At 44.3% G+C, this 20,596-nt stretch overlaps 1 pseudogene; it reads right to left on the bottom strand.

Moving 5' to 3' along the window:
- Window positions 1–18,861: 18,861 nt before the first annotated feature.
- On the bottom strand, window positions 18,862–19,680 carry LOC116531396 (annotated as a pseudogene).
- Window positions 19,681–20,596: the final 916 nt, after the last annotated feature.

Below are 20,596 nucleotides of genomic sequence, written 5' to 3'. Positions count from 1 at the left end.
TACTAAAAATACAAAAATTTGCCAGGGGTGGTGGCGGGTACCTGTAATCCCAGCTGCTGGGGAGGCTGAGGCAGGAGAATCGCTTGAACCCAGGACGTGGAGGTTGCAGTGAGCCAAGATTGCACCACTCTACTCCAGTCTGGGCAACAGAGCAAGACTCAGTCTCAAAAAAGAAAAAAAAAAAGACATATGGACTAGTGGTTCATACTAGATTACCTTGATTCCAGGATCCAGACATCCTTGGTACTAAGCCCAAATCACAGTCCTAACTAGAGTAGTATTGGGCATCTGGGATGGTAAACGAGGATAAGATGATTCATCTTGTTAAGATGACCCTAAAGTGAGCTGAGCAGCCAATACTCAGCAACAGTCAACAGCACTTACCACAGATTCATTCCCTCAACAAACATTTACTTTGGATCCCAAAACCTTTGACACAAAGAAGTACACAATGGATTCCCCAATCATAGTCACCATCACTATCAAACATGTACACACCCACAACTGTTCATGACCCATGTCAGTGCCTCTTCTCCTACAGACAGAAAATCACCTCTGGTAGGCAGGTCAAGCTGCGAATGCCTGTAAATGTATCTCCAGAATGAGTGAAAAGAGGTAACTGAGGAGAAAGAGAGCTGTGGGTGAAGGACTGTGATGCCCACAGTCAGGTGAAGAAAATGGTTTGGGACAAGCCTAAAATGAAAAGGATCCTGAGTGAGTATGGAGCGAAAGAGATCAAGTTAACTCAGGTAGAGAGAGAGCTGGGGAAGCTAGGCTAGGCAAATGCTTGAAGGCAGGTTCAGGAAAACAGCTGTGAGTGAGGAGAAGGGAATGACAGGAAGCAGGAGAGAAATCCCTTTCCATCTTCCTTTCCAGGTTCTAAAATGAGTTAATGCAATTCTTTCTCAAGGCTGGCTTCCGTTTACATGGATTGAAAAAGCATCTCTTCCTCCAGCCCCACCAAGCAGCCCATCCCGTTATATTTATTTTTCCCAGTCATTTTTTTAAATTTAAAAATAACCGTGGAAGTTAGAAGGATGCTACAATGAATGCTCACATGGGCCACCTAGGCTCAAAACTGTTGCCCCTCAGCCATATTCACGGCTCTCCTGGAACCATTCAAATGTAGCTTTCCAGTGCCATGCCCTTGATCCCATCTCCTTAGAATAGACATTCTTTATGATGTTAGTTGTGGGCTTAAAAAAAAGAATATTCTTCTAAAAAGCCACAGTGCAATGATCGCAACTCAGAAATTCCCTACAATAATTCCCTGCTGGAATTCCCTACTGCCACCTAGTATCCAGCGCATATTCCAGTCTCCTCAACTTTTCCCATAATCTCTGTCTTAGATGGCTTTTTTTCCTGTTCTTTATCACCTTATGGGTGTGGTTGTTTTGACCGACGATCTGAGGTAAATATTCCTCATTTGATCCTTATGTCTCTTTAGACTCCTTTAATCTTTTCCTCTAAAACTGTCCCCCCCACCATCCCTGGACACACGCACTTTTTAATCATGATGTTGATTTTCTTCCTGAGTCCAGGACAGTCTTGTAAAGTTTCCCCTATTGTTGATGTGTCAGGTTGCCTCCTCGTCCTATTGTGTAGCTTGTCCTTAGCCTGCCCCCGTATCTCCAGTAACTTGAAGGATAGTTCTTAGAGGCTTGATGGGACTCCAGATGAATGTTTGGCCAAGAGCACGCCCTGGGTGAGACCATGTGCTTTATGCTGCAGCCCATGAGGAGGCACACGGAATTGGGCAGGGTCATGATGAGTGTTTTCAAGTTTGACCACTTCAGCCAAGTGGTGAGCACCAAATCTCTCCATCACGGAGGTGCTTTTACCTCATACAGTTAGCAAACAGCTCTGGAGAGACTGGCACATGTGGATCTCCTGTGCCCCAACCATTCACCCAATAGCTTGGCCCCATTGATGATGCTTTTGGATAGCAATCATTACTTGAACAGCCCATCAATTGTAAAATGCCTAATGGATGTACTAGGAAGAAGAATGGATGAGGGAAGAAACAGGGAACAAGGAGTAGAAAGCTGGAAACAGGAAAAACAATTCCAAAAGCTTTGCTGAGGGCTTCCCCTGTTTATATTCAACTATTCCAGAGTCATGAGCCCTTTAAGGAAATGCTGGCCTGAAGCAATGAGCAAAGAGGGTCTTCAGCACAGGCCTGTTGCATTGGCAAAAAGAGAAATGCATTTCAGTGAGTCTGGGTATCTATATTGTGTTATGAACTTCATCTCTGACCTTAGTCAAGAAAGAGCTAACAAATCAGAAGGATGTGTACAGCCGCACCCCAGCATTTGGGCAGCAGATTTACATATGACGAGGAAGACGCTGTGCCCGCTCAGGGCACCTGAACCTCTTTGTACCTGGCAGGTTGACTCAGTACACTCAACAATAGGCATTCATCCAGAACTCTCAGTTCCAAATCGTTGCTTCTTTCAAAGCAGTACTTGCTCCACTGTTCAAAAACAAGTTTCTCTGAAAGACACAAGTGGTCACTTTGCTGACCAGGTCAACCTACGCATTGTCTTAGGCAAACTGTTTTCTTCCAGGTTTTAGGATATTACGCCTGTCTCTATGCAGAGTTTGGTGAATGCCTGCATCAAAACATATTTCCCATCAACTCCTATATTTAAATCATTTCAGTTTATCTCGAAATACGTGTCTTCTTTAAAATATTGAAAACTTTGTTCTCTGTTGCCCAGGCTGGAGTGCAGTGGCTCGATCTCAGCTCACTGAAACCTCGGCCTCCCAGATTCAAGCGATTCTCCTGCCTCAGCCTCCGGAGTAGCTGGGACTACAGGTATGCACTACTATGCCTGGCAACAGGCATTTTATTTGTGTATTTTTAGTAGAGACAGGGTCTTGCCATGTTGGCCAGGCTGGTCTTGAACTCCTGACCTCAGATGATCCACCTGCCAGGTGTGAGCCACTGTGCCCGGCCTGATTCTGTGGCATTCTGATTAGACTTCTGACAATCAAGAGCCCTAGCCTCCAAAACAGAAATTAAAGTTTACTCCAATACACGTGAGGGGCAAGCACAGACTCTCTGGCAAAGAGTTGACAATTGAGCAGGGGCAGTAAGTCTAGAAATTCTATAATACACAGCACAGCATGAGGCTGGCAGCAGACAGCCGGCAGGAGGCTGGGGGAGGGCAGGGCAGAGCAATTCTTTGACTTGAGGAAGCAGAGGAGGTATCTCCCGAGGGACTCCCCCAGGAATGGAAAACTATTCCCCATGGTGGGAACTGACTCCTGGGAAGTCCGCCAGTGCTGAGTCACCAGGTCATTATGAAAGCCTGAAGGCAGGCTGCCCTCCACAAGCAACGGCTTCACGACTCCCTAGAGGGGACTAGAATTATTTCAGGGGGACTTTTTTTAAACCTTGTATTTTTAAAATATGTATTTCAAACCAATGAAAATTTGAATTCCCTTTAGTTTTATTTTAATGGATGCATTATCTCTAAGAAGAGGGAGAAGAGAGAATCATATTATCAAGCAAACAGTTGCAACAGGGCGCTCCAGCCCCTGACGGGCTGGGAATTTGGAATCGCTGCCCCAGAGAAGCAAATGCTAGATAAATGCTGAATTGGCAAATTCTTCAGATGCTTTTTTTTTTTTTTTTTTTTTTTAAAATAAAGAACTATAGTGTCTCTTTCCAACCATTTTACCCTATGCTTGCCTTCTAGGGCATAGGGTGACCTGCGGCCTCCCCTACCCCATCTTTTGTGCCTGGTCTTGTGCTTCTTCATCACCAACAAATTTCTCCTCACCCTTGCAACTCCCTCCTGCAGAAGTGGATACAAATTTGTGGGAGACAAACTTTACAGGGACAGAAAAATCCAACTAAGCAAAACATTCTAAGTATTAAAAAAGGAGCCGGCCAGAAGCTCTTCACGTAAGAAATTTATTGCCAATTACACAATCTCACTATCAATATTAGGAGAGCACTTGAAGCACAGGAAACCAATTCTGACTTTAAAAATACAATCCAGAGGAGAGAAAATCAGCCCGATGCTTCTGATGCACCTTAAAATTGTGTGATTTCCTTTCCTAAGAAACATAATAGTATAATTTCTAATAATGAAGGGAATGACATTATTCTCTCTTTTAGGGTGTCTGGATTTGGAATACCATTCTTTGTGTTAGGGATTTAAAATTCTGTTTGAAAGTTCTACCCTGTCCTTTCAACCATATTCTCTTTTGCTCTTCTCTTTCATCGTTAAACAAACAAACAAACAAACAAACGCCAAACCTGTGTCATCTCTTGCAATATCTGACATGTGACTATTAAACAAGGGGACATAGCTTTCCTGTCCTGGCTGCTGACACAGAGCTGCTTCAATAAAAAAGCTCCCTCATTCTGCTGAAGTTTCAGGTCCACGACACTAAGCACAATTTGACCAATGGATTTCCTTCCAGCTCACCTTGAAACACCTTTGCCATAGAGGAGAACCTTTCTTCTTTGCTTCTGAACCCACAACAGGGAATGCCCAAGGAGCAGTCACATTAGTATCTTGGACCACCAAACAAAGAAGCATCCGAATTAAAGGACTGCACATTGAAGACATAGTAAAAATAAGTAGGAAAAGGCCAGCCCAAGAGGGGTCAGACTGGGAGCAATCACAAAGGCAGTGACGTTGGCCATCATTTCCTAGTTTTCAGTTACCTCTGCCCCGAGCATTATCATTGTCATTAGAAGAGACGTGGGCAGGTACAAAATTGTGCAGGTCACAGCAAAAGAAAATGTCATTAAGTGAACAGGCAACAAACAGAATGGGAGAAAATTTTTGCAATCTACCCATCTGACAAAAGGTTAATATCCAGAATCTACAAAGAACTTAACAAATTTACAAGAAAAAAACAAACCCATCAAAAAGTGGGCAAAATATATGAACAGACACTTCTCAAAAGGAGACATTTATACAGCCAACAAACATATGAAAAAAAGCTCATCATCACTGATCATTAGAGAAATGCAAATCAAAACCACAATGAGATACCATCTCACACCAGTTAGAATGGTGATCATTTAAAAATCAGCAGACAACAGATGCTGGAGAGGATATGGAGAAATAGGGATACTTTTACACTGTTGGTGGGAGTGTAAATTAGTTCAACCATTGTGGAAGACAGCATGGCAATTCCTCAAGGATCTAGAAATCAAAATTCCATTTGACCCAGCAATGCCATTACCAGGCATATACCCAAAGGATTATAAATCATTCTACCATAAAGACACAGACACATGTATGCTTATTCTGGCACTGTTCACAATAGCAAAGACTTGGAACCAACCCAAATGCCCATCAGTGGTAGACTAGATAAAGAAAATGTGGCACATATACACCATGGAATACTATGCAGCCATAAAAAAGATAAGTTCATGTCCTTTGCAGGGACATGGATGAAGTTGGAAATCATCAGTCTCAGCAAACTAACACAAGAACAGAAAACCAAACATCCCATGTCCTCACTCATAAGTGGGTGTTGAACAACGAGAACACTTGGATACAGGGAGGGGGAACATCACACAGTGGGGCCTGTCATGGAGTGAGAGGCTAGGGGAGGGACAGCACACTGTAGATGATGGGGTGATGGATGCAGCAAACCACCATGGCACGTATTAACTATGTAACAAACCTGAAGTTCTGCACATGTACCCCAGAACTTAAGCAGACAAGTATATTTTTTTAAAAATTGTGCAGTTCAACCTAGCAATATATTTTGACAAGGGAAAGAGGACAAATGGGCCCAGTAGGCAACCAGTATAGGAATGATACATGTTATAGTAAAGGATGAAATACACAAACTTTATTATATGATAGAAATCACAAGTCATTTAAAGATCTACACAAGGTCAAGAGATCGAGACCATCCTGGTCAACATGGTGAAACCCCATCTCTACTAAAAATACAAAAAATCAGCTGGGCATGGTGGCACGTGCCTGTAATCCCAGCTACTCAGGAGGCTGAGGCAGGAGAATTGCCTGAACCCAGGAGGCGGAGGTTGCGGTGGCCAAGATGGCGCCCTTGGCACCCAAGCCGGGTAAAAAAAACAAAAATCCATCTAAAAAAAAAAAAAAAAAAAAAAGATCTAAAGAAATACAAAAACTCATGTACTATGTTACTATGTGCTACCTTTCTAAACTTGAGCTCTTAAATAATTACTGCTTTATCTAAATCTGTTTTTCTTCTTCTCTTTCTGCTTTTATTATTATTTATTTTTTACAGCCAGTTACAATGAGTAATTCTTTCTTCTTTTAACTTGTCTGCTTACTGTGAAGGTTGAAAAAAAGAAAAAAAAAAGACTCTGCATCTTCTCTTGTTTGTACCTTTGGCATCAAGAAATCCCACTTTTTGGCCAAGCACAGTGGCTCACGCCTGTAATCCCAGCACTTTGGGAGGCTGAGGGGGGTACATCACTTGAGGTCAGGTGCTCAAAACCAGCCTGGCGAACGTGGTGAAATCCTGTTTCTACTAAAAATACAAAAATTAGCCAGGCACAATGGGACGCACCTGTAATCCCAGTTACTCGGGAGGCTGAGGCACGAGAATCGCTTGAACTCAGGAGGTGGAGGTTGCAGTGAGCCAAGATCGTGCCACTGCACTGGGTGACAGAGCAAGATTCTTTTTCAAAAAAGGAAAAAACCAATCCCACTTTGCAAACTGGTCAGTGACAACTTCCAGGAGCAGACCACACTGCAACCTTGGTCAGTTTCAAGGTCCTCATGTCAGGCTGTCGAGATTCAGTCCTCAGTTTCTTCACTGGCAAAATGGGGACAATCAGTACACCTATCTCACGTCAGGTGAATTAAATTAAAGAATCCAGGTAAAGTGTTTTGCACCGTGCCTGACAACAGATCCTAGCTGCTACAATGATGATGGGCATCGCCATGTCCACGTGCCTCCCAAGCAATCCCAGCTCATCTCTGAGCAATCCCTCTGCTTCTCCTGAAGAGCTCTGGACAAAGGCAAAGGAACGGCCTCCTCTGGGAGGGAAGCTTTGGCTGTCAAATAAATAAAATATAGAATAACAAATAATTAAACAACAATTGAAAAAGAATGTTGACATTCACACAAGGGGTGAGCTGACCCAATTGTTACTGGAATTTCTTTTTTTTTTTTTTTTTTTTTTTATAGGGGTGGGCTCATGTTACCCAGGCTGGAGTGCAATGGCGCGGTCTCGGCTCACCGCAACCTCCGCCTCCTGGGTTCAGGCAATTCTCCTGCCTCAGCCTCCTGAGTCGCTGGGATTACAGGCACGAGCCACCATGCCCAGCTAATTTTTTTTTGTATTTTTAGTAGAGACGGGGTTTCACCATGTTGACCAGGATGGTCTCGATCTCTTGACCTTGTGATCCACCCGCCTCGGCCTCCCAAAGTGCTGGGATTACAGGCTTGAGCCACCGCGCCCGGCGTTACTGGAATTTCTATGTTCCATGTATTGGATTTTTTATTTGCTCAGTTCATTTATTTATTTATTTTTAGAAATAAAGTATTTTAGGTTATATTTGTAGGCTTAAAATGCCTTTTTTTGTCACAAAGAAAATAAGTTTACTTCAAAAGTTGATTCTTTATCTAAATGAACTCACTAAATGACTAGTTAGTATTACACCAAAATGGCACAAAACGTGAGGTTAAATCTCAAGAAAATGGACATCTCTCATTTAGTAGCAAAATCAACTACTTTCGATCATTGGTAGAGAACCAAGCTAATTGCGAATGCCCATTTCTTCACCAAGCATGAAGCCCTATCTGCCTCTGCATTTCCAGAAGGTCCTCAAGGTTTGCCTTGAGGTGGGGCTTGACCCTTGAGGTGGGGTTTGACCTTGCAGGTGGGGCTCCCCTGAGCCTAGGGGACCCTGCTTCTCCTGTAACATGCCCTCCCAAGGCTACAAGGTATTTGGTGGCTGAGTGCTCTTTCTACAAAATCCAAAACGGTGAAGGGTGTGGGATGTGGACCTGTTCAAATGAAAGGCAGAGCAGAATTGGGCTGACATGCTCATCACATGATCCTTCCAGAGTTCTATGGCATTCTTCTCATTCTTCTGTAGAACTGCTTATAAAATGAGTTTTACTTATACTGCGAGTGTAAGCATTCAATCTTGCCGCTAATCATTCCCACAATTCCTACCACCCACCATGAGGTAAGAATCCCATACTTCTTCCTTAGGTTCACAAGAACTAAAAACTTAAAATGTAAATGATTCGCAAAGGCTTCATCTTACCCCATCCAGACATGTGGGTTGTTTTGCCTAATGTTTTTGATCCATTTGTTAAGCTAATACTGACAAGCATGTATCTGTTCATTACTTTAGAAACAAAGGTCTCATCTTACGTGTCCTGACTTTCTTAAGCAAGATAAAGTCAAGAAAACACATTAACCAAAGGAGAAGCTAAGAAAGTTATGATAAAGTAGAGACAGAGAAATTGAGATATTAGCACTCAGTGGTGAGAATCTACCTAACCAAATCCATCTCCTCTAAAACAGAGATAATAGTATCAGTCTGACTGGTAAAGCTATTCTTAGAAAGAAAAAAAAAAAAGCAAAAGGTCTAAATCCACTTCCCAGACCAGTGACTTTTATCATTTTATTTTGTCATTTTATTTTATTTTGTTTTACCCCTTACATGGTAACAAATCTACCTATCATCTATCTGTCTATGTTTACACCTTCACCAGGTACACAGACACATAAGCTGAAACAAAAGTTTTTTGAGTCAATACTTTCCCTAATTACAGGCAATACAGGATGGTATTTTCTAACTCTATTCTATTTCATTTTTAAATGTTGATGTGACTTAGTAAATAGCTGCAGCTCACAGTTTGAAAAACCATGCCGTAGAAAATTAGAAAATTACCTCCTGTGCAGCTATCTAATGAGGTCAAGCCAAGGGCTCCCCAGACCAAGGCTAGCTTTCCCATTCTCATTCAGGCCCTGCTTGTACTGTTTCTACACTGTTTCCCAAAGGCCAGTGTTAACAATATTATTCTGACGCTTGTTAAAAGTGCAGGGAAAACTACATCCAAGATTACTGCAGGTGTGGTGGCTCACACCTATAATCCCAGCACTTTGAAGGGCCAAGGCAGGAGGATCATCTAGGAGGTCAGGAGTTCGAGACTAACCTGGGCAACATAGGGAAACCCTGTCTCTACAAAAAAAGAAAAAAACAATTTAAAAGACTATTGCAGTAGGGACAGTGCAATAAGGGAGAGAGATTGGGCTCAACTCCAAATGCAACAAAGACAGCTGGGGCCAAGGAACAAGGTGGGGATGATTGGATGAAAATTACCAAGAGGATACATCAAGGATATAGAGATTCTTGCAAAACTTACCTAACAGAATTCTTGCTAAAGGCAGGCCAAGGATGTTTACATCAAAAGCGAGGGGTATTAGAAATGAGAGTGTGAACGTGCAGTGAGAAAAGAAAATGGTACATAGAGAACTTGATCAGAAATTAAGGGTGATCAGATATCCAAGGTGGGGGATTATTGCTAACCTGACTTAGCAAGATTCTTGCCAGGACTGGGCAGGCTTGGCAACCACTAAGGCCAAGGTCAAGGCCTAGTTGATAAAAGGGCTCAGAGGAGCCTAAGCCTTGGCCAGGGAGAGCCTTTGCCACCGGCTGTGGTAAACAGAAAGATGGAGATGACTTTGTTATTACTACTGGAGGAAAAAACTCTGATACTGAAGTTGGCTTGCAGAGACAGGATTACCTAATGGTTCAAAGCATGGCCTTTGGGACTTCTAACTAAGCATAGCAGATTGACCTCCAGAGGCAGGAAAGGAATTAAAAGACATCAGACGAAGAAACTTTAGCAAAGGAGAGATTTCAACAGTTTTTTTGTTTTGATTTGGTTTTTGTTTTTTGTGTTTGTTGCTGTTGTTGTTGTTTTTTGGAAGATGGAAAGCAGATAAAGAAAGGGTAAAGATTTAGCGGTAAGCTGTGAGCTCGGATGCCTGCAAGGGAACAGGGAGAAGAGGATGTGAGATGGGGCCAGTCCTCTTCCAGGACTCTGAGAGCATAAGCTAAGGCCGGTCCGGATGCCTCGAAAGACAGGTGCAAGGTTTGGGTGTGAAATAGGGAGCAGAGGAAAAGTCAGAACGTGGTCTAGTTGGATCTCCATGTGCCCTTTTCTTCCTTTGACAGCAGCAACTGCCCTCCAGCCATACATACTGCTTCACTTCCACCCCACCCCAGACAGGGACTGGCAATTATGCTCTGGGAGAAATTGACCTGAAATTCTCTAGACTTGGGGTCATCAGACACAGTGCAAAGAAGGGGTCAATAAAACTGAAGGGATGGGGGATGGGGTAAGTTCACACAGCGGAGACTAAGACACACAGGCATCCCCACTTCACCACCTCCCCCAACCCCTGGTCACAGTTAGTATTTTACCAACCAGGGTACAGATACAGACATTTGTTATCTGGATAAACAAAATGGTCCCAGGAAAAAAGAAGAAGAAGAAGCCTTTAGATATTGAAATATGGGAGTCTCCAACAAAAATGCCCAGCTCACCACTTACCCCACTTTGATGCCCACCAGTTAAAAGCCCAACCTTGAAAACACAGCGCTTCCAAGCAGCTAAGTGTCTCCAAGCAGACAAAGTAAGATTTCAAGATTTAGGAACTAAACAAACACAACAAAAATAAGAACCCAGGAGACACAGAGGCAATGCAGGAAAGAGAAGAAACTTCTAAAAGAAAAATACATCAGATTACTCTCCTTAGAAAGAGAGAGAAGATGTTAAATATATAACACCAGAATAAAATGCTTTTAATGTAAAGCAATCAGAAAACAAGAAACTGGATTATTAAAATTCTAACAAAAAACTGAAAGGTAAGTCAAAGAAATCTCCCAGAAAACAGAAACAGAGAAGAAAAAAAGAGATAAGACAGATAAAAGAAGAGACTTGAAAGCTCAATCCACAATTTTCAAATTGAATAGTAGGAATTCCCAAGGCAATATATCAATTGGAAGGAAGGAAATTATATATAAAGAACATTCCTATAACTAAGTTCCTGTCACTAAAAGCTAAGATTTTCAGATTGTAAAACACCACTAAAATAATAAATTTTTAAAAATACATACCAAATTCCCGTGCCATAAAATGTCAAAATACCACGGTTAAAAAGAGAAATCTAAAGGGAACACGTAACAAACCAAAACAAAGGGGGATCAAGTGGCTTCATATTTCTCTCCAGCAGCACTTACTACCAGAAGACAATGGCGCAATGTTCCACAATTTTGAGGGAAGATCATTTATAGTCCGAAATTTTAAACTTGTCCAGTTACAATTCAAGTAAATAGTAGGACATATGCATTTTTAGACATGTAGAAACTCAGGAAAAATTACCTTCCATGCATGCTCTCTTACAAAGCTGCTAGATATGCTCCAGCAAAACAAAGGAGTAAATCAAGAAACAGGAGGGTATGGGATGCAGGACACAGGACATCCAGCACAGGAGAGGGAAAGGGGAAGCAGCCAGTAATCCCAAAAGAAAGGCCCAGCATGTAGCTGACTAAGCGGGGGCTCCAGGGAAGGGTCTCCAGGAGAAGTTTGTGAAAAACAGGACTACAATTTCAGAATTTTTAAATAGAGACTTTATGTTGATAAGATCTACATTGCAGGAAGCCAGAGACTGAGGCCTACCACACTTGAATTTTTTAACAAATAAAAGCAACTGACTTTCTTTTATAAACAAGTATATCTAAAAGTTGACTTACCTCCTTGAGATAACCAAGGAGGGGAGAGATGATAAGGCAAAGGCAGACCCCAGAACTAAACGTCAGCACACGTCAAATGTGCTGTTTCAAAGGGGGATGATAATACACTTGGAAAGAGGTCATAGTATTTGTCTAGTAGAATATGTAGCATCTATCAAGTGGTCACTATACTTGCCCAGGGGAGTAAAACCTTTAAGATCAATGAAAGGATCCTTGGGAGCTAAACTTCCTGTTTCCCTTTTTTTCTTTTAAAGATGGGGGTTCACCATGATGGCCAGGCTGGTCTTGAACTCCTGACCTCAGGTGATCCACCCACCTCAGCCTTCCAAAGTGCTAGGATTACAGGCGTGAGCCGCCGCGCCCGGCCCTAAACTTCCTGTTTTCATCACTTCGTTAGTTTGTCAAGATTTTAATTTCAGAATCCATAACATTGAGCTCTATTTATTCTGGAGCCTGGTTTACTTCATATCTGCCCCCACCCTAAGAAAAAGATACAGATCATTTACAATGTTTGAAACAGAAAAACAACATGTAAATGTATTTAGCAGATCTGATTGTGTGTGTGGAAAGAATTAAAGACCAATGTATTGAAAACTAAGTCATTTTCTTAAGGTAGGCAGTTAAATGCAGGAAAAACAAAAATTAGTTTAGTAAAGGAAATGTAATCATGATTAATTACGTGGCTATGTCGTCAGCAATATTTATATAGCTTAATAATGTAAATACTGTCCAACTAATGATGTCAACCAGTGTGACTGGAAGGGGAGCGTATAGCGTATGGAAATGGTGTGGGGTAAGTGGTATCAAACCGTAATGAAAGGACTACTCGTCAAAGTGTGAAAAGGGTTTGGGAAAACAAAGAGTGCAGTACCCGGCCGGGTGCGGTGGCTCAAGCCTGTAATCCCAGCACTGTGGGAGGCCGAGGCGGGTGGATCACGAGGTCAAGAGATTGAGACCATCCTGGTCAACATGGTGAAACCCTGTCTCTACTAAAAATACAAAAAATTAGCTGGGCATGGTGGCGCATGCCTGTAATCCCAGCGACTCAGGAGGCTGGGGCAGGAGAATTGCCTGAACCTGGGAGGTGGAGGTTGTGGTGAGCCGAGATTGCGCCATTGCATTCCAGCCTGGGTAACAAGAGCAAAACTCCGTCTCAAAAAAAAAAAAGAGTGCAGTACCCAGCACTGACAGTCATTGCCACCTCTAAGCCTGAGAGCTCAAGGGCAATTCCAGAACCTAAGAGCACAGCTAAGTGGAGAGCACTGCCTGCCAGAAGAGGAAGAAGGGGCTTATCTAGGAGAGTAAACACTCAGCCCTGCATCCCCCTCCAATCCAGTCTTCTGCTGATGCCTCTCATGAACCACACCCAACCCAGAAGCCAGTGATCTGGCAGCCTGCCTGCTGTGTCCCTACAGGTCAGCCTCTGGGGTGAAACGCCCGGGGTGAGAAGAATACATCTGGAAGAGGCAGACAGCGTCCAGTAGAGAGAGACAAAACTTCATCACCGGAAGATGCCAAATGTCTCAAATCAACACATCAATAGAGATCTGCTGTTCTCCTATTACATGTAGACTTGAACTGGCTAACATTTAGAAGCTGCCTCTGGGAAGCGGAGAATTGGGAGAAGGTAGGCAAGAAAAGGCTGTTTTTCATAAATCTTAGGACTAGTTGATTATTAAAATATTTATGTATATTACTTTATTAGGAAAAAATTGTAAAATAATTTCAAATGTTAAAAGAAAAGGCAAAAAACAACAACTCAGCAGGCACAAGGAGGGGAGGAAATGTACCAGCTTTGTCACTAAGACAGTCCCTGTGGATTGGAATCTCACCAGCTGTGGCACCCTAGGTCACTCACTTTCCCTCTCTGGGACTTAGTTTTTACAGCTATAAAACAAAAATAGCATTACCAACCTCAGAGAGGTTTGAATGAGATGATTTATTTGACACAAAACAAACCCTTAGTTAATGAGAAAGGGACACACAGAATAAAAAGGGAGGTTGAGAGTCTGAAAGTCACTAAAAGACATTGGATATCTTTATCATTGATTAGCTTCTGTCTTTTCTACCTTCCCTTGCAAACAGCTAACGGAGTTTGGCTTGAGGCAAATGCTCAGTGAAAATCTGCTGGAGGCGGGAGTAGAAGACAGTGCTGGGCACTTTTCTGCCTCACTCCTGCATTTGCTGTAACGGGCCAGATCCAAGGGCCTTGGGATCTGCCTCTCAAGGTTTCACCTTGAGCCTGTCCTTGCAGTCAGTCACTGCCCTGATGGCCCCAGCTCACCTCTCTGCGCACCTCCCTGCAGCTGGGCTCCTATACCGCCATAACACTGTTTTGCATGTGGAGTTCTCAGAGCCACGCCTCATCCCTGAAGCCTCTCCCAGCTTGCATATGCATTCCTTCACTGCGTCACCGTGGAGCCTTTTCTGTGTGATGATAGAGCCGGGGCTGGTCCCGGAGGGACTGGTACATTGGAAAGACTGTTGATGCTCTGCCAGTGGCTTCGTCCATCCCTTCACAAAGGCCCAGGGATGCTTTTTCAACACAGAGATGGCAAGACTGAAGAAGCACAGTGACATGTAGAAGAGGCCCCTGTGGCTCAATCACAGAGTCAGAGTTGGGCGCTGTCCTGATGGTGCCCCTGCTCGTGCTTCCAAGAGTACTCCAAGGACAGGTTCCGATTTCACCTCCCTGACCGCACATGCTTCTCTGGGTGCAATGGTCTGGCTGGAGGAAAGGAAGGCTTTGAATTCTTTACTCATTAATATCTGCTCCTCATGTTGGTCACATTTTTATGGCCTATTAGTGGCCAGTCCTCTTTCATTAATAACAGAGCCCTGACGTATGGCAGTGACTGCCCTTTTGCAGTCCTAGGCACTGGAGTGACCATGTCATCAGAACCTGCCTGTAGGGAAGGTCCCTGTCCTTGATTAAAGAGGTACAGGAGGAGGAAGCCCTTTGCCAAGACTCCCTCGTCTCCTGCTTGGGATTCTATGGTGTGCAAGGAATCGTGGCGGTCATCCTTGACTAGAAAGCAGGATGTGGCTGCCACCCCAAACGTGGTAGAGTAGCAAGAGAGAACCCAACCCTTGGGGTCATCACAGAGCCACAGAGCCCGCCCTGGGCCCTCCCTAGTGCTCTAAGTCAAGGGTCATGGGATCTTCAGCTGGTTGCAGCCCAAACAGTCCTTAATGATGCACGTGTACACCATCAACAGAGATATCAAAGTCAGTTTTGTTGCTCTTGTATTGCCTGGAGACGTGGATGCCCTTTTTGTTAAAACTCAGGACATTCTTATTTTTTGTTTATTTATTATCATTATTTTTAAAGATGAGGCTTTGCTATGCTACCCAGGCTGGACTTGAATTCCTGGTCTCAAGCAATCCTTCTGCCTCAGCCCCCTGAGTAACTAGGACTACAGGCATGCACCTCCCTGGCCAGCTCAGGACATTCTTGCAAGGACGATTATGATCTTTGTGGGTGGAACCAGATGACTTTGATCCCCCGAGAAAGAGTTCAGGCAGTCAGGTACACACATTTGCAGCCTGATGGCCACACATCATGATAGCCAAAGAAAGCAGTGGAGCTCACCTTCCTTCCACGCCCACAAACCTGACGTCACACTGTGAGTCATACAGATGGGAGTCACGTTCCTCTATGATTCTGAAAGAGGGCTTGTGGAGAGCTTCCTCAGGAGGCTGGAAAGGGAGGGGCAGGTCTCCTCCCTGCCATGATGCCAGCAAGCACTGCAGAAGTGGGACCCAGCAGTGAGTCTTCCTGCAGGGGAGCAAAACCCCTCCTAGTTGCTGTCTTTGGCCTGGTTATATGGAGAAGAGATACTGTCTGGATTCTATCCTCTATCTCACCGGCGGTGCCTGGAAGGCTCCAGATTTGCAGCATGCTTTGAAATTGTTGATTTTCTTTCTAACAGAATGGTACAAGACCCCTCTTCACTGCTTCCAGGGGAGATTGCGCGAAAGAATACAGTCAGGTCTCTCAGGATAATGGAGACAAGGTCTCATTGTTGGGCACACGCATGATCTAGAAAGCTTGTTTAATAGGCAGATTTGGGGCCTCAGCACCAGTACTTTAATTCAGAAATGAAGGCAAGTGCCCAGGAATCTCCTTTTGAAATAAACCCTGCATGTCCTTCAACACAAGGTCATCAGAACATTGAAAAATAGAAATGATTGAAATCCATCAATATTCAAAAAGTTTCATTTTAATGATCTTTTCTCTTTTTTTTTGAGACAGGGTCTTACCCTGTTGCCCAGGCTGGAGTGAAGGGGTTTGATTATCACTCACTGCAGCCTCAACCTCCCAGGCTCAAGCAGTCCTCCTGCTTCAGCTCCCTGAGCAGCTGGCATTACAGGTACATACCGCCATGACTTCACTAATTCGTTTTTCACTTTTTGTAGAGACACAGTCTCACTATGTTGTCCAGGCTGATCTCGAACGCCTGGGCTCAAGTGATCCTCCTGTCTCGGCCTCCTAAAGTGCTGGGATTACAGGTGTGTACTTGAAGGTTATCCATTAACTCTCTCTCCCCAGCTCCTCCTTTCTCAAACCCTATACCTCTTCCATGTCTAATTTTCATACCAGAATTATGAAAATGTAATGGCGTGGCCCCAGGTATGAAAATTGTTCCATCCCACAATCTATGCCCCTGAACTCCATCACGTGCTTGCTGTCTCCCTCAGATACACTCACTCCATAGGTATCTGCTGAGCATGTGCCGGGGGCTCAGAAACCGGCGGGACCTCAGTCCTTCTTCTCTGGGGCCCTCTTCTGGTTTCTCTTGCCTCCGTTCACCTTTACCATCTCAACGCCATTCCTTGGGAGCATCCAAATCCCTCCCCTCCAAAATCAGTTAGCCGGTGGCCAGACGCAAGTCCCTGTGTCGGTCTTATTCCACTTTCTCTCCCTTCTTTTCTCACGCCCTCCCACTGTGATCACTGTCACCTGAGATCATATAGCTCGTCTGCACCATCTGTCCCCACCCCGCCGCCTGGCACCTCAAACTCAACAACTCACTCTCACCCCAGCAACTCCTCCTGGGTTTCCTGTCGGCTGATTCCGACACACCTGCTTTCCCTGGGTCAGCACTTGGAGTAACATTTGATGCTTTTTGCCCCCATTTAATCCCTTACCGAATTTTACTCACTTGTTTTCTGTTTCTGTTTGTCTTGAATTCAGTTCTAGCCACGCCTCTGGTTGCAAGAAAGAAATAACCAATCAACCTAAGGGGATTACGAAAAGACGAGGCACGTCTCACCGACACACAATGGAAAAGCAAGGGACCTCGTCGGAAACGAGATTAGACCTGGAAAGGTGTTGAGGCAGTGACGCTTCCGGTTCTTTTTGCCCCCTCTGGGGCCATGCGGTTTCTTACCCTGGACTTCTTTCTGCAGATTTGGCTTGTTCCCCTGCTTTTCTAGCTTGTGTATGTTCCCAAATGATCATCCCAACCCCTCAAGGCTTTCCAGCGCCAACCATTCTCCAGTCTAGATACAGCCTTGGTCACTTGCTCAGATTCAGAAAGGAGAGGTTCCTTGGACCACTGGCCAGCCAATGGACTGCACTGGCCTCACTAGGAGCCCGGCTTTAATGCTGGCATCTGGATTAGTCCAGGCAGAATCATGGTATTAACATGGATTCCTGGGTGTGCTCCTTCAGCAGAGGCTACTGGGGAGGAACATTCCAGAGGGGCTGGCTGTTTGGGGGTACCCCGTTACAGTCTACTGCAGTGCTTCCTAGAAGCTGGGTGAAGGACCAGTGGCGTGTCCAGAACCAAGTTTTTGCCTTTTTGTCGTGAAATGAGAAAAACAACCACAGATCCACAGGTGTGTGAGCATGTGTGTGTTGGAGAAGAAATGATATGTCGATATAAAGTCCCAGATGTCCTTTTCGGGAAAGACTGTCTACACAGCCAGCACATGCTTCCTGCTTAGGGGAGCTAGCACGGTCTTTCATTCACAAAGGTATGGTGGGAGTAGGTGGTTGTTTTTATTGTTGTTATTGTTGTCTATGCCCTTATTTGGCAAAATAGAATATTGGGACACTCATGTCAATCCCTTTAAGTTTTGAGGTGTAACTTGGCTGGTCCCTGAAATCCAAATGCCTTAGAAACACTAGGCTGCGTCTTAGCTCTTTCAATAGCTTCCTCAATGGTCTCTTGACCTTCAAGATCTCTTTCTCATCACGTCACAGTCACATTAATCCCTCTAAAATGTTGTTGAATAAAGTATTTCCTTGTTGAAGTCTGCAAGGGTTTTGCAATGATTGTGAAATCAAATCGAAAGCCTTCAGCCTGCACAAACCAGCTGCAGCCCAAGGTCCCAGCTCTGTCCCACGCCTCTCCCCATGTCCACCACGCGCTCCAGACAAGCTCCTCCTTGCCCTTCTGACCCTGCCCCTCCCACTGCTGGGCCCCCTTTCCAGCCTATGCAGGTCCAGTGATAACCCCTCCAGGAAGTCCTCCAATACTCAGCTAAAGAGAATTTTTCCTAATGCTAAAGTTCTTTTACTAAAACATGCATACATTCTTAGACAAACACTGCGTTCTGTGTCATTTGTGGGGGTTTGTGCCACTTCCTACCTACCCCACTCCTCGGAAACCCTTGAGCTGCTGTGTATGTGGAGGAAGGGTGGTGAAGAGGAGGTCACAGAACATGGGATCCAAAGCATGACTCTCTTCTGGTATGACCCTAGGACTGTCCCTTGACTGAGATGGCCCTCCATTTGTTCATCTTCTCACTGGAATATGTATTCTATGAAGAAAGGAATTTATTTGTTTATTTATTTTGAGACAGAGTTTTGCTCTTGTTGACCAGGCTGGAGTGCAGTGGCATTATCTCAGCTCACTGCAACCTCTGCCTCCCGGGTTCAAGTGATTCTCCTGTCTCAGCCTCCTGAGTAGCTGGGACTGCATGTGCCTGCCACCATGCCTGGCTAATTTTTGTATTTTTAGTAGAGATGGGGTTTCACCATGTTGGTCAGGCTGGTCTCGAACTCCTGACCTCAGGTGATCCACCTGCCTCAGCCTCCCAAAGTGCTGGGACCACAGGCATGAGCCACCACGCCCGGACTTTTTTTTTTTTTCCCCTAGGCAAAGGACTTTATTAACCTTTGTTTCAAACTTTATTCCCAGGCTTTTTCAGCTTAATTAGCTGCAAAGAATGAAATTGTATATAAGCAAAAGACGAAAAGAGCCGCAGTATCCAAGGGGCTTGGGCTTAAAAATATTAGAGATCTAGATTTTGTCAGATCCATAACCAAAAATTTCTTAATATGCAGTCATAAAACAGAATAACAGCTCCCAGTAACTTCTTCAAGGTTTATCTTCTTCAGAAGTTGGCTCGATTCAGTTTGCCTCATTCTTGGAAACGTCATCAAAATTCTCCACAAGATCTGGAACTTCATCATCATCCTTCTCTCCAGTAGCAAGTGGTGCCTTTCCATCCACAGATTGTTTGGACGGAGTTTCAGCCAAACTCCTTAACCTAGTGAGACTGTCTGCAACAAGCCGGTTTAAGATGCTGGGTAGCATTTCTGCCAGCTGCTCTGTCTCAGCATCGCCTGTCATGGTGAAGGTGTTTGCTGCCAGAGACGCCAGAAATTTAGTGTTGTGAAAGTGGATCACTGTTCCTTGGTCTGTAAACACATTCACCAATTCAACACTAGAGATATTGTTTACCCCTAACTTCTTTAAGGAGAACTGAGGTTTTTGTCATCTGCTGTAGCTGCTCCATGAACCACTTTCTTCTTTCGGCCGGCAGTGCCTTTCCCACCGATGCACACTTATTATACGTGCAGTTTGGCGAGCTTTTCCTGGTTCATGATTGTGTCTTTTATCTTGTGGGACTGGATAGGGGGTGATGTGGGGGACCAAGGTGCATGTTCACGGAGTCTCAGGTGGACTAGCTGAGATTAAGCACACACGTGGGGGGATGCCCATTTGTTCATCTTTAAACTGGAGATGGTAGCGCCAGCTGCTCAAAGTCATTTCGAGGTGACTCAGGTAGCCCGTGCAAAGGTCCTGGAAAGCAGTCACTGATGAATCCACGGTGGTTTCCTCCCTTGCTTGCATACAATGGAGACTAGCAAAATATTTGTCCAATTGAGAACATCCTGAATAAGTTAAAAGAGAAGGAAATTCATATTCAGTTGGGAATGTGATTTGTAATTTACCTCCAGGGAAGATTCCAGGAGAAGAGTTCAAAATCGTCTGAGTGACAGCTCACATTGGAAGGCATGTCCTGCGTCCCAGGTGACCACCTCCAAGGACAAGCTTATTTGGAAACATGAACCCCGGCATGTTTCGTTTTTCTTTTCAAAAAATGTCATTCCTCTCCGTGGTGGCCACACCTTATAAATGGGCCAATTTGGCTTTTACCGTCTCTCCAATCTCTGCTCCACCTTGGTAGACCGGCTTGATGATCACCTAAGTGGCTCAAAATCAGGCAAAAAGATGAGAAGACGTAGAAACGTCTGGATAGACCATCTACCTCTGATTTTCCTGCTAAGTAAACATCAACGTCCGTATTGGACAAGCCACTTTGTATTACTTGCTGCTAAAAACACCCTAACTGCTATAAACAAACAAAGCACTCATGCCAGGTTTTCTTGTAGTCAGAAATCAGGTTGAGGCCACAAAATGTGTTAAGGGGAAACGGGCTTAAGGGGTCACAGAAAACACATGGATCCGTGCCTGGGTGTGGTGCCCTTGCTAGGCACTGAGTGCTATTCTTTTTTTTTTTTTTTGAGACAGAGTCTCACTCTATCACCCAGGCTGGAGTGCAATGGCGTGATCTCAGCTCACTGCAACCTCCAGCTCCTGAGTTCA

The sequence above is a fragment of the Sapajus apella genome, unplaced genomic scaffold (assembly GCF_009761245.1).
Source record: "Sapajus apella isolate SASKATOON/1434 unplaced genomic scaffold, GSC_monkey_1.0 scaffold70, whole genome shotgun sequence".
Taxonomy (NCBI): domain Eukaryota; kingdom Metazoa; phylum Chordata; class Mammalia; order Primates; family Cebidae; genus Sapajus; species Sapajus apella.
Note: the sequence above shows the minus strand (reverse complement) of the source record. Positions and strands in the feature narration are given on the sequence as shown.